At 46.0% G+C, this 15257-nt stretch overlaps 1 long non-coding RNA gene across 2 annotated transcripts in view; it reads left to right on the plus strand.

Moving 5' to 3' along the window:
• Positions 1–5046, plus strand: part of LOC130290778 (uncharacterized) — a 49239-nt gene extending 44193 nt beyond the window's left edge. For both annotated transcript variants that reach the window (XR_008847693.1, XR_008847692.1), the window contains exons 2-3: positions 4577–4707; positions 4793–5046. This is a non-coding gene — a long non-coding RNA (uncharacterized LOC130290778). The remainder of the gene's footprint in view (positions 1–4576; positions 4708–4792) is intronic.
• Positions 5047–15257: the final 10211 nt, after the last annotated feature.

Below are 15257 nucleotides of genomic sequence, written 5' to 3' on the forward strand. Positions count from 1 at the left end.
AGGCACCCTGTTTTTGAATCACTGGCGTAGAATACCCCTATGTCCACCCCTATGCAATCCCTAATTTAGTCCTCAAATGTGCATGGTGCTCTCTCACTTCTGAGCCCTGTCGTATTTCAAGGAAACAGTTTAGGGCCACATGTGGGGTATTTCCGTACTCGGGAGAAATTGCATTACATATTTTGGGGGGGGTTCTCCTTTATGAAAAGGAAAAGTTGGGGGCTACACCAGCCTGTTAGTGTAAAAAAATAATTTTTTACACTAACATGCTGGTGTTGCCCCATGCTTTTTATTTTCACAAGCAGTAAAAGGAAAAAAAGACCCCCAAAATTTGTGGAAATACCCCATATGTGGGCATAAAATTCTCTGCGGACGCACAACAAGGCTCAGGAGTGAGAGCGCACCATGTACATTTGAGGCCTAAATTGGTGATTTGCACAGGGGTGGCTAATTTTATAAGCGGTTCTGACGTAAACGCAAAAAAATAAATACCCACGTGTGACCCCATTTTAGAAACTACACCCCTCACAGAACGTAACACGGGGTATAGTGCCCATTAGCACCCCACAGGTGTTTGACGAATTTTCGTTAAAGTTGGATGGGAAAATAAGAACAACATTTTTTTTTAAACTAAAATACAGAGTGCCTCCAGCTGTTGCAAAACTCCCAGCCTGCCGGGACAGTCAATGGCTGTCCGGCAATACTGGGAGTTGTTGTTTAGTAACAGCTGGAGGCTCTGTTTAGGAAACACTGCCGTATGAGATGTTTTTCATTTTTATCAGGGGGGGGGGGGGCATGTAAGGGTGTGTATGTAGTGTTTTACTTTTTATTTTGTTTTAGTGTAGTGTTTTTAGGGTACATTCACACAGGCGAGGGTTCACAGTGAGCTTTCCGCTGGGAGTTTGAGCTGCGGCGGAAAATTTGCCGATGCTCACACTGGTAGAAGGAAACCCACTGTAAACCCGTCCGTGTGAATGTACATTGTACATTCACATGGGGGGGGGGGGGCAAACCTTAAGCTGTTGCAAAACTACAACTCCAAGAATTCACTGACAACTGGGAGTTGTAGTTTTGCAACAGCTGTAGGCACACTGGTGGGGAACCACTGAGTTTGGAAACAGACTCTAGCTCAGTGATTCCAACCCATGTGCCTCCAGCTGTTGCAAAACTACAACTCCCAGCATGCACTGACAGCCGAAAGGCATGCTAGGAGTTGTAGTTATGCAACAACTGGGGAAGAACAGTTTGGAGACCGCTAAGCAGTGGTCTCAAACTGTGGTCCTCCAGATGTTGCAAAACTACAACTTTCAGCATGCACTGATTGCCTGGGCATGCTGGGAATTTAGTTTTTCAACATTTGGAGGGCTACAGTTTAAGACCACTGTATAGTCGACCACAGTTTTAGGACCGGTTGGAAAAGCACATACGGGGGAAAAATGAGCCGACCGGAGCGGACCTTTCACTCTGGTCGGCTCATTGAAATGAATTACCATACGGACGCATGCGGCCGGGATACGGGAGCGCACGGTTTTAGCTACCCCCGGCCATATGCGCTCCCGTATGGGTAAAAACATGGTGTGGACCCACCTATAGCGAAGGGGTGGGATATTTTCCTATTGGTTGCTGGGTATGTTGCTAATCTCCGACAACTGTATTTGCATAATTCTCATTGGCCCACAAGCTAAAAGAAAGGAGGGATCAATATTCTCCAATATTCGCACGCCAGTCTCACACAGTAGTATTAGAGCCTTCTATACACCACACAAGCTGAAAGCAGAGAGGGATGATCACTGTGATGTGTACTGTGAAAAAAAAGCGAATATTCGTAATTGCGAATATATAGTGCTATATTCGTGAATTTGCGAAAATGCGATATTGGTGAATAAAATTCGCATTGCGAATATTCGCGAGCAACACTAGTGATGATGGAAAAGCACTCGGTTAGTAATTGAAATAGTAATTGAAATGAAGATTAAAGGGTTACTACAGAGTAGGGTTGCACGATATGGGGAAAATATTGCGATTTTGATATGCGATTGTGATATAATAAACAAATGGTGAAATCCCTGTATTTTATGTCCAATCCCCTTATTTCATATAGCCAACCCCCAAATTTCATGTTCATTGACTGAACATTAAATGGAGGGGATTGGATATGAAATGGGGAGAAATTAGCTTAATTCCTCCTCCGCATGTGCCTGGCCTGGTATAGTGTAGTCTCCACACTCTCTGGCATTGTTGCGTTGCTCTATTGTGCAGTGCAGCCTTGTGGGAGGAAGCACTGGGAGTAAGTGAATTCCCTTAAAGGGGTACTCCACCCCTAGACATGTTATCCCCTATACAAAGAATATATCGCTGTGACCCACCGTGATCGCAGCACCGAACTTTGCTCCGTGCCAGATGATGGTCGACCACCACCGTTACACACCTTCCATTCATATCTATGGGAGAGGGTGTGACTAGTCATCACGCCCCCTCCCGTAGACATGAATGGAGGGAGCATGGTGTGATGTCACGAACACGGAAACCCCAGGCTTCCGTGTTCCTAAACGCTGCTGTGTCGGCCTGGAGATCGCAGGGATCCCCAGCGGTCGGACCCCCCATGATCAGACATCTTATCCCCTATCCTTTGGAGTTCTTGCAGGATTTTCCCACAGGCCAAATCGACATATCGCAATTGGCAATAATTGAGATTCTATTGTGATATATCGTGCAGGCCTACTCCAGAGAAAAAATACTAGTTTTCAAATTAACTGGTGCCAGAAAGTTAAACAGATTTGCTAATAACCTCTAAATAAAAATCTCAAGCTTTTCAGTACTTATCAGCTGTTGTATGCTCTGGAGGAAGTCATTTGGTCTTTCCAGAGGGGGTGCTCTCTGCCAGCGGAAATCCGCCACATAAATGCAACACACGCTGTACTTTTCCTCTTCACAGATTTTGATAAATCTCCTTCTGTGTTTTTGGCAAAAATGCCACAAAGATGGTGTGATGTCCCAGTACGGGATATAGTCCTGTACAGTACTTAGGCCCTGTCAGGTTGAGTCCCTCTGTGTCCTATTGGCTCCCCCATTGTGTTATCTGTATATTAGATGTATTATGGATAAAGGACCTTTAAGGACATTTGAGTTAAGGACCACATTCTCTGCTAAGGTCAAGTTCAGTCCATATGTCTCAGAGACAGTGTCCAGCACATCTGGAGGCCTCAAGCCTAACCAGCAGCCACATGTCAGTAAGTCAAGTCATCTATCTACACATGTCACTACCTACAGTCAAGTCTATAGTCAAGTCTATTATAGTCAGCGTGGCTGAGTTAAAGTCTGTCCAGACACTGCAAGTCCCAGCAAGCTGCAAGGTCCCCTCTGTGTTACTGGTCACCTCTCTGGGATCCTGGCCTAGCTGTAAAGACTGTACTATCTGTCTACCTCACTAAAGCTACCGTTAACCCTAACTTGGTCTTGGACTTTTATTACCCTGCCTTACCAAGGAATAGTGGTGCTACCTTTCGGGTGGTTACCGGGAAAGCCACGCCCTGGCGTCACTAACATTTAGGGGTTAATAACATCTGCCCCTGGGCTATAACATCTGCCCCATACACTCACACCTTCACACCCTGTGGCACACCACAATGGCATCTTGAGAGAAAAGAAATGAGGGGCAGTATTTTGTGCTGTTTTTTTTATTTATTTTTGGCTAAAAAAAAAAACTTAAACAAAAGTTGTGTCTGTTTCTAGGCTTAGGCTGGGATTAAAGGAAACGGTCACCCATTCAGTCACACTAAACCCGATACACAGGGTTATAGTGCAGGTGAACATGAGACCGATGCAAGCTCTTTGACCGATATGTGTACCTGTAGTCCGGCGCGGTGTCCCTCTGAAGGTCCGCTTCTTCCTGCGCTGGAGGCGGCCCACCGGCTGGACTTGAATATTCATGGGCGCTGGCCACGTGAGCGCTCAGTAGGCACAAGCGCTCACGTGACCAACACCCACACTATAACCCGGTGTTTCGGGTTTAGTGTGGGTGAACAGGTGACCGTTTTCCTTCAAACACAACTTATGTGTAGCCTTTTTCAAAGCCCACATTGCTTTATCTTTTTTTCCCCCTTCTGACAGATGTCTGTCCAGCTGTTGCAAACCTACTACTCTCAGTATACCCCGACAGCCTTCGGCTGTCAGGGCATGCTGGGAGTTGTAGTTTTGCAATTGCAGGACAGCCACTCATCAGACGTCCCAGCAGCCAGCGCTGGCTCATAGGGAGAGATTTATCAAAACCTGTCCAGAGGAGAAGTTGCTGAGCTGCCCATAACAACCAATCAGATTTCTTCTTTAATTTTTTAGAGGCCCTTTAAAAAATGAACGAAGTGAAAAAATGAAAGCCTGCCAGAGCCGCAGTGATCTGTGTAAGAAACCTATGGGCCCAGGCTGTTAGGGCCACAAATGATATTACACATACTGAGTGTCTGGTTAGGAGAAACAAAAATAATGTACCCACAGGGAGTAGAGCCATTTTAATAAAAATTGCCAAAAATCCCTGAGATAAGTCATGCAGAAAATGTTAAAAAGGTTTTTTGATTTCCAGCCAATCAGAAAGCAGCACTACTCAAATAGAACTCCCGTGAGGTCACACATGTGATGTCATCACCATTGTCATCAGTGAGGGTCCTAAACTGTAGGAACCTAGGAATACACATTCATACCCGCCTGTGACTGGTAAGTATCACATCTTTTTGATCAGTTCCATGTGCATTTCTATAATAAACATGTAACTAATCTCTCTTTTCTTTTCCTTTCTTAGATGCACACCTTCCAGGCTGTGGGGCAGCACATACACTGACACTTTGCCCAAATTCTAGAGGTAACCTCCTTTAGTATGCCCAGAGGAAGGGCAGTACAGTAGCCATGGATTCCCTACAGGTTTCCTCCCCTCTGGAGGTTTTTCCTGTCCTGAGTTAGTTACTGTCCGCTCTTTGTGAGTGATGGAGGTTACATAAAATCCCTACACAAACATTTTTGTAAATAATAAATAAAGTTCCCCTTGTTTAAACTGTTCTTTGACTTGTTTGACTCATTTATTTTATTTGTGTGTGTGAAAAATAGTGTTAGCAAAATGTGGATGACAGAAGTGTCCAAAACTGCTGCCCGATCTGCCCCATGTGATGAGGTGAGAGGCGGCTGATGCTGGGGGGTACAGTTGTCCAGGCAACCATAGGGCACCCAGCAAGTTCTGATGTTTTATGCCCAGAAATGGTCGGCTACTCACTGTGTCAGAAGATTCTCATCCTATATATGAAGACAATCAGGGATCAAATCCTGTGGAGAGGAGAAGTGGACCAGTTGCCCATAGCAACCAATCAGATCACTTCTTCTTGTTAAGAATGAAAGAAGCGATCTGATTGGTTGTTATGGGCAACTGATCAACTTTTCCACTGCACAGGTTTTGATAAATCTCCCCAATAATTATTACAACCTTGTCACACACGTAGGGTTGGCACCTGGCTGGTATTTTAGACACCCCGCCAGTATGTTTAATATAAAAATACCAGCAATTCAATGTCTGGTATTTATCTAAGCCCCCTGGGCTGTGATATGGAGAGATGGAGAGGAGAGAGATAACCCCGCCCCTTCCCTCTGTCAGCTGAGCTCTGATTGGTGGAGACTTCTCCCTCACACACAGGAGCTCAGCACACTCAGCACAAAGGGAGAAGATTAACCACCTCCTGGCCGCCCTCATCCTACACTAAGTGACTGCAGCCCCTGTAAGCACTTATACTGTGACTGATAAGGAGGGGGAGGGGAGATGGCACAGCAGCAGACTGATAAGAACATTAATGAGGATTTTTTTTTTTTACAGGATGTACAACTACAGTACTACAACTCCCATTGTAATGTGTCTGTTCGACCTGTGCCTCTTCCAACCTTGAGCCTTATGGGGACACAGATGGATCACACTGGGAGTTGTAGTACTTTAAAGGGGTACTCCGCTGCCCTGCTTCCGGAGCTCCGCTGCCCAACTTTCGAAAGTCTATGGGAAGGGGGCGTAGCGGCCGTCGCGCCCCCTTCCCATAGAGTTTCGTTGAGGGAGCGGACGTGACGTCACGAGGGGCGGCCCTTAACACGGAAACCTGCACACAGCATTCGGGACAATAAACTTCCGGACGTTGGGGAGCAGAGCTCCGGAAGCATGGCAGCGGAGTACCCCTTTAACTTTTACTTTGTGAAATACAGTTCCCCTATAACTCTGCAGCTTCTGTAGAAGTAAGAGGCTCAGCCTTAGAGTCAGTTCACACATCCTCATTTATGCTGCAGATTTTGCTGTCTATTGACTTCAATGGGTAACTAAATCTGCTACAGCAAATCTGCAGCAGAAAATACACAGTGTGAACGCTCCCTTATGTCAGGTCTCGACACACTGTAACCTGGGAAATCACGAGAGTCATTTTGGATGCTGTTAAAGGGGTACTCCGCCAAAAAACATCGTATCCCCTATCCAAAGCATAGGGGATAAGATGTCTGATCACAGGGGTCCATAGACATGAATGGAGGGGGCGTGGCGTGACGTCAAGAACGGGGAAGCTCCACGCTTCCATTTTTAGGATGCTGCTGCTGCCGGCCCAGAGATCGCGAGGTTCCCAAGCCGTGGGACCCCTATGATCAGACATCTTATCCCTTATTCTTTGGATAGGGAATTGGATGTCTAGGGGCTGGGTACCCCTTTACAAATAAATATTGGTACGAAAATCACAGAAGAATTGTGAGACCACCATCACACACAGGTACCGACACAATGTTATGAACAGGGGTCAAGTCCTGGGAAAATAAGTTTTCAAATACACACCCCAACCTCCCCCCTTCCCAGTTTGGGAAAAAAAAAAAAAAAAAATGTCCAAGCTAAAACTTGACATCCAGCACGGTTCCAGGATTCTAACAGGCCACAGGCATACAGCTCCCTACTGTTTATAAGAGTTTAGTAACATTGCTCAGTCACAGATTTTAACTGTATACACATTTTTTTATAACAGGTTAACTCCAAAACAACAATGGACATAAATGTACGTCATGGTGCCATGGTACTTAACACACCATGACGTACATTTTCGCTCTGCCATAACTGCGAGCACCGGATCGGTGCTCGCGTCATGCACGGCAGGTCCTGGCTTCTATCAGCAGCCAGGGACCCATCCAATCGCGCGGATGTCCGCCATTAACCCGTTTGATGCTGTAATCAATACAGATCACGGCATCTGCAGCAGTGCGGTACTTAAAGTGGATGATTGGATCGCCCGCAGCACTGCCAATCATCCAGCATGGCGGCCGGAGGTCCACTCACTTGCCTTTGTCTGTCTCCAGGGGTCTTCTGCTCTGGTCTGAGATCGAGCAGACCAGAGCAGAAGATGACCGATAACACTGATCAGTGCTATGGTCTATGCATATCACTAAACAGTATTAGCAATCAAATGATTGCTATAAATGGTTCCCTATGGGGACTATTAAAGTGTAAATAAAAAAAGAAAATGTAAATAAAAATAAAAATCCCCTCCCCCACAGTAAAAACGTAAATCATCCGTTTTTCCGATTTTACCCCCCAAAAAGCATGAAAAAAACAATCAATAAACATATTTGGTATCTCCGCGTGCGTAAAAGTCTGAACTATCAAACGTAAAAAAAATGAGTCCATAATTGCTGCTTTTTGGTCACATTTAATTCCAAAAAAATTTAATATACGGAAAAATGAGAAAGTTATAGGTGGTCAAAATAGGGCAATTTCAAACATACTAATTTTGTTAAAATGGTTTGAGATTTTTTTTTAAGCGGTACAATTATAGAAAAGCATATAACATGGGTATCATTTTAATCGTATTGACCCACAGAATAAAGAAAACGTCATTTTTACCATAAAGTGTACAGCGTGAAAACAAAACCTTCCAAAATTTGCTGAATTGCGATTTTCTATTCAATTTTCCCACATAAATAATATTTGTTTGCATGCACCATACATTTTATGGTAAAATAAGTGATGTCATTACAAAAGTAAAATTTGTGACGCCAAAAACAAGCCCTCATATGGGTCTGTGGATGGAAATCTAAAAGAGTTATGATTTTTAGAAGGCGAGGAGGAAAAAACGAAAATGCTAAAATAAAATGGGCCTTACTACTGGGGTGACACACTGTAACAAACCTCCTTCTCATGTAATCATCTAACTACTGGGTGACACACTGTAACAAACCTCCTCCTCTTGTAATCACCTTACTATGGTTGTCACACACTGTAACAAACCTCCTTCACATTGTTAGGATTCGGCAGGCAGGAGGTGGATCCTCTGTGTCAGAGAGGGATTGGCGTGCACCGTGCCGGCGGACCGGTTCTAAGTTGCTACTGGTATTCACCAGAGCCGCCGCAAAGCGGGATGGTCTTGCAGCGGCGGTAGCAACCAGGCCGTATCCACCGGCAATGACTCAACCTCTCTGACTGCTGAGATAGGCGTGGTACAAGGGATAAGGCAAGAGCAAAGTCGGATGTAGCAGAAGGTCAGGGCAGGCAGCAAGGATCGTAGTCAGGGGCAACGGCAGGAGGTCTGGAACACAGGCTAGGAACACACAAGGAATGCTTTCTCAAGGCACAATGGCAACAAGATCCGGCAAGGAAGTGCAGGGGAAGTGAGGTAATATAGCCAGGGAGCAGGTGGGAGCTAATTAGGCTGATTGGACCAGGCACCAATCATTGGTGCACTGGCCCTTTAAATCTTAGAGAGCTGGCGCGCGCGCGCCTTAAGGAGCGGAGCCGCGCGCCCTAAGGAGCGGAGCTGCGCGTGCCAGGACGTGACAGCCGGGGACCGGGACAGGTGAGTGACTTGGGATGCGATACGCGAGACATGGCCATCAACGGCCGGGACACGCGGCTAATACAGGACATCACCGATCGCGGTGGTGCCCTGTATTAACCCTTCAGACACGGCAATCAAAGCTGACCACTGCGTCTGAAATTGCGGCGTCCCGAACAGCTTACAGGACACCGGGAGGGACCTTACCTGCCTCCTCGGTGTCTGCTCCGTGACGGGATCCCATGCAAGGTGGCGCTCTCCTTCGACGTCATCACGTCGTCGCTCACGCCGCCCCGTCATCCAATAGGAGCGGCGTGCGTAGCGACGTGATGACGGTGACGGAGAGCGTGGATCCCGGGGAAGAAGATGTCCAGAGCGTCGGGGACACCCCAGGGACGCAGTGACAGCGATGGAGAGACATCCAGGGCAGTGGTGATGGGTCCGGAGCGGCGGGGACACGTGAGTATTACCTCCTATCCAGTGGTCTTCAACCTGCGGACCTCCAGATGTTGCAAAACTACAACTCCCAGCTTGCTCGGACAGCCAACAGCTGTCCGGGCATGCTGGGTGTTGTAGTTTTGCAACATCTGGAGGTCTGCAGGTTGAAGATCACTGTTGGGTGCGGAATCTTTTTTTCTAGATTTTGCACCTTTAAAATTGGGTGCGTCTTATATGCCGGTGCGTCCTATAGGGCGAAAAAAATGTGAAGTAAAAATAGGGATGGAGTTGGAATTGTTTATTCTGGATCCTTTACTTTCATGGGAAATAGAGCACTGACAGAGGTGTCTTAAACCCACAATTTAAATTAAAGCCAGCAGAACCTGTCGATTTTGGAGGGATTGGATGACCATCGTATGTGTAGAGATTTCCACATGTCTGATGCTTTTGTTCTTGGTGAAAAACGCTGGTGCTGGCAATGTCTGGCAGCAGCATTCTCCTTGCTCCCCATTTAGAATAAATGTATGCTTAACAGAGATGAGAGTGTATGTGTATGTGGAGAACAGGAGAGATGAGAGGCAAAGAGAATGCTCGCTTGGCTGGCAGCTATATGCAGGGCTGCCATCAGAAATTTCGGGGCCCCTTACACAGATCAAGGCCTGGGGGTCCAACTGCTGAGACCTTCACCGATCACCTCGGTTGAAGTGGTTCTCCAGCTGTTGGAAAGCGAAAACTCCCATCATGTCTGGACAGCCTGAGGCATTATGGAAGTTGTAGTTTTGTAACAGCTGGAGAGACACAGATTGGACACAGTTTTACCCATCATCACTGCAGAACTTTCAAGTGACTACAGCTCTGATGGGACAGTCATGAGAATACACAATGATATCAGTGACCTGAGTGACGTCTTCTGACTTGAGTGATATCTTCTCTGTTATTAGAGATGAGCGAACTTTTAAAAAATTCGATTCGCCGAATTTTCCGGAAAAGTTTGTTTCAATCCGAATTTTTTCGCGGTGAATCTATATTAAAAAAAGGCTATTTCTAGCCTACATACAGCCTCTATAGGGGTATAGAACACTTTGCTGTGTTCTAAAATGCATATGGAGTGTGCTGGGTTAGTGAAATAATACTGTTATTCAGAACAACATGCAGATTACCGGCATCGCTTTTAGAATCACTGCCGCACAGCAGCACAATGACAGAGCCTGGTGGTGGCATCAATGTCAGGAGACCATATAGTGACTGAATGACAGCGTGGAGGTGTTGGCAGCATGAGGAGACCATTTAGTGGCTGAATGGCACAGTGTTGAGGTGTTGGCAGCATGAGGACACCATATAGTGGCTGAATGACACAGCTTGGATGAGGCTGAAGCATGAGGACACCATATAGTGGCTCAATGACACAGAATGGAGGTGTTGGCAGCATGATGACACCATATAGTGGCTGAATGGCACAGTGTGGATGTGTTGGCAGCATGAGGACACCATATAGTGACTGAATGACACGGCTTGGTTGAGGCTGAAGCATGAGGACACCATATAGTGGCTCAATGACATAGAATGGAGGTGTTGGCAGCATGAGGACACCATATAGTGGCTGAAAGGCACAGTGTGGAGGTGTTGGCAGCATGAGGACACCATATAGTGGCTGAATGACACAGCATGGAGGTGTTGTCAGCATGAGGAGACCATATAGTGGCTTAATGACACAGCATGGACATGTTGGCAGCATGAGGACACATATAGTGGCTGAATGACACAGAATGACACATGAGGACACCATATAGTGGCTGAATGACACAGAATGGAGGTGTTGGCAGCATGAGGACACCATATAGTGGCTGAATTGCACAGTGTGGAGGTGTTGGCAGCATGAGGACACAATATAGTGGCTGAATGGCACAGCTTGGATGAGGCTGAAGCATGAGGACACCATATAGTGGCTCAATGACATAGAATGGAGGTGTTGGCAGCATGAGGAGACCATATAGTGGCTGAATGGCACAGTGTGGAGGTGTTGGCAGCATGAGGACACCCTATAGTGGCTGAATGACACAGCATGGAGGTGTTGTCAGCATGAGGAGACCATATAGTGGCTTAATGACACAGCATGGACATGTTGGCATGCAGCATGGACATGTTGGCAGCATGAGGACACCATATAGTGGCTGAATGACACAGCTTGGATGAAGCTGAAGCATGAGGACACCATATAGTGGCTGAATGACACAGAATGGAGGTGTTGGCAGCATGAGGACACCATAAAGTGGCTGAATTGCACAGTGTGGAGGTGTTGGCAGCATGAGGACACCATATAGTGGCTGAATGACATAGCTTGGATGAAGCTGAAGCATGAGGACACCATATAGAGGCTGAATGACACAGCATGGAGGTGTTGTCAGCATGAGGAGACCATATAGTGGCTTAATGACACAGCATGGACATGTTGTCAGCATGAGGATACCATATAGTTAGTGGCTAAATGACACAGCTTGGATGAGGCTGAAGCATGAGGACACCATATAGTGGCTGAATGACACAGCATGGAGGTGTTGGCAGCATGAGGAGACCATATAGTGGATGAATGGCACAGCCCGGAGTTGCCAGCAGCATGAGAAGGCACTAGGCCTTCGCAATCCCTAACATTAAAAGATGAACTAAGAAATTTAAACCGAAGATTTTGGATAGCGGGTGCTACCTATGAGAAAATTTGAAATTCCCAGACCCAGGCCCCACAGCGGCATCAGTAACCCATATATTGCCTGAATGACACAGCCTGGAGTTGGCTGATGCACGAGTACACACCAGGGCTTCACAATCTCTCCCAAAAAACACCACAATTTTAGAATTTTTTTAGAAAGATTTTGGATAGCGGGTGCTACCTATGAGAAAATTTGAAATTACCAGACCCAGGCCCCACGGCGGCATCAGTAACCCATTTATTGCCTGAATGACACAGCCTGGAGTTGGCTGATGCACGAGTACACACCAGGGCTTCACAATCCCTCCAAAAAAACACCACAATTTTAGAAATTTTTGAAAAAGATAGCGGTCGCTACCTATGAGAAAATTTGAAATTACCAGACCCAGGCCCCACAGCGGCATCAGTAACCCCTATATTGCCTGAATGACACAGTCTGGAGTTGGCTGATGCATGAGTACACACCAGGGCTTCACAATCCCTCCAAAAAAACACCACAATTTTAGAAATTTTTAAAAAAGATTTTGGATAGCAGGTGCTACCTATGAGAAAATTTTAAATTACCAGACCCAGGCCCCACAGCAGCATCAGCAACCTATATATTGCCTGAATGACACAGCCTGGAGTTGGCTGATGCACGAGTACACACTAAGGCTTCACAATCCATCAAAAAAAACACAACAATTGTAGAAATTTATGAAAAAGACTTATGGATAGCGGGTGCTACCTATGAGAAAATTTGAAATTCCCAGACCCAGGCCCAGCAGCGCCATCAGTAAACCATATATTGCCTGAATGACACAGGCTGGAGTTGGCTGATGCATGAGTACGCACCAAAGCTTCACAATCCCTAATAAAAAAGACAAAAAATTTTGACGAAAAATTTTAACGAAAATTTAGGACAGCGAGTGCTCTCTATATATTACCAGAATGACGCAGCCTGGAGTTGGCTGCAGCATGAGGAGACCATTGAAATATGTGATTCTTTTATTTGAAATGTAAATCAAAATTTGTGTCCAGCCGTGTGGGTACAAAGGACCTAATCTCACAAGCACCCACAGGGCTCATGTGACCGTAAGATGTAGGCGCAACGTCTCCATAGCCCTGACCGGCCATTTTTGGTTTTTGTACCTTTGTTTAAGAACAAGCCCATATCCAAGAGTCCAGAAGACTCTATAATGCAGGACGGTGGACCAGCAAAAGACATTCTTCTATAAAATAATTTTGTAGAAAATAAAGAAGCAGAGTTCATCCCTCTGCGTATTTGTTTTGAAAATTTTACTTAAAAAATCACACGCAACAATCGTTCAATGGTGTAATGGTTATTATTGTGGAAAATTCAAGTTTATTACTGTGATAATTATCAGAAAATTTGAAAAAAACACTACCCAAGAGTGTTTAATAACCCCATACATTGCACCATAAATGTTGAAATTTTAATTAAGCATGTATGTATGTATTTCAAAAATCCTAAAATTAAAGGCCCAAGCCCAGAAGCATCAGGAAGTCAAGTACTTCCTGAAAGACACAGGAGCAGTCAGGAGTAGGCATCAGCAGTACCCAAGAGGCTTTAATAACCCCTTACATTGCACGATCACTCGCGAGATCGAGCAATAACAGGTGTGTTATGCCCTCAGATGTCCGGGGCTGGACGTGCGCTACACTGAACGGACCAGCGTGTGTATCTTTTACCGACATGTGCGGGTAACCCGCTGAACCCCCTTTGCGATCAGGGATTGCAATTATTTGCCAGGAAAGAAGAATCACAACTAAGCGCCGGTCATAAGCTCGGGTTCATTAAGTCCCTGCCCTTTGTACACACCGCATGTCTCTACTACCGATTGGATGGTTTAGTGAGGTCTTCAGATCGGCCCCAGCGGGGTAGGAGAAGGCCCTAGCAGAGCGCCGAGAATTTAAAGATCATTGTTGAAATTAGCATTAAGGCCTGAGGCATCAGGGAGGCAATAATTTAATGAAAGACACAGAATGAGTCAGGAGCAGTCATTCGCAGTACCCAAGAGGGTTTCATAACCAACCCCTTACATTTAAAGATCAATGTTGAATTTTGCATTAAGCATGTATTTAGCTACTGCAAAACATCCAAAAATTGAAGGCCCAAGGCCTGAGGCATCAGGGAGGCAAGCAGTTCCCGAAAGACACAGAATGAGTCAGTAGCAGTCATTCGCAGTACCCAAGAGGGTTTCATAACCATCCCCTTACATTTAAAAGTCAATGTTGAAATTTGCATTAAACATGTATTTAGCTACTGCTAAACATCCAAAAATTGAAGGCCCAAGGCCTGAGGGCAGGGAGGCAAGTAGTTCCTGAAAGACACAGAATGAGTATGGAGCAGGCATTCGCAGTACCCAAGAGGGTTTCATAACCCCTTACATTTAAAGATCAAGGTTGACATTTGCATTAAGCATATATTTAGCTACTGCTAAACATCCAAAAATTAAAGACCCAAGGCCAGAAGCATCAGTGAGGCAAGTAGTTCTTGAAAGACACAGGATGAGCCAGGAGCAGGCAATCGCAGTACCCAAGAGGGTTTCCTAACCAACCCCTTACATTTAAAGATGAATGTTGAAATTTGCATTAAGCATGTATTTAGCTACTGCTAAACATCCAAAAATTAAAGGCCCAAGGCCAGAAGCATCAGTGAGGCAAGTAGTTCCTGAAAGACACAGGATGAGCCAGGAGCAGGCAATCGCAGTACCAAAGAGGGTTCCATAACCCTAATTGATAACCCAAGAGGGTTTCATAACCAACCATAATTGGGAAATGTTGGTGTAGCAGCTTGGTCAATCTACTCTGAGGCATCTGGCATTGGTGGCTGGAAATCCTGGCTGATCCATCCCTGATTCATCTTGACAAACGTCAGTCTCTCCACATTTTTAGTGGACAGACGAGTTCGCCTTGGGGTGACTATGGCCCCGGCCGCACTCTGATGGCACACTACTGGCCGGGCAGGACAGCTTTTCCAGGGCAAACTCTGCTAGTTGTGGCCATAAATCAAGTTTGGCTGCCCAGAAGTCCAGCAGATCTTCAATGGTTGTTGGCATAGCCATGTCAAGGTATGCCACCACCTGCTGGTTCAGGTCCTGCTCCATGTCTACCTGCTGCTGATGAGTTGCTTCACTATGCGGGTGAAGAAAGCTACTCATCAGCGACTGTAGACTCAGGCTGCTGCTGATTGAGCTGGTACTGCTCCTCCCACCCCTCCCCTCCCCAGCAGCAATGGCAGTGGAAGGTGAGCGCAGAGGGCCCCCCGAGTCAGACCTGCGAGTGGATGGACCACG

This window comes from Hyla sarda, chromosome 9 (assembly GCF_029499605.1).
Source record: "Hyla sarda isolate aHylSar1 chromosome 9, aHylSar1.hap1, whole genome shotgun sequence".
In the NCBI taxonomy this organism is placed as follows: Eukaryota; Metazoa; Chordata; class Amphibia; order Anura; family Hylidae; genus Hyla; species Hyla sarda.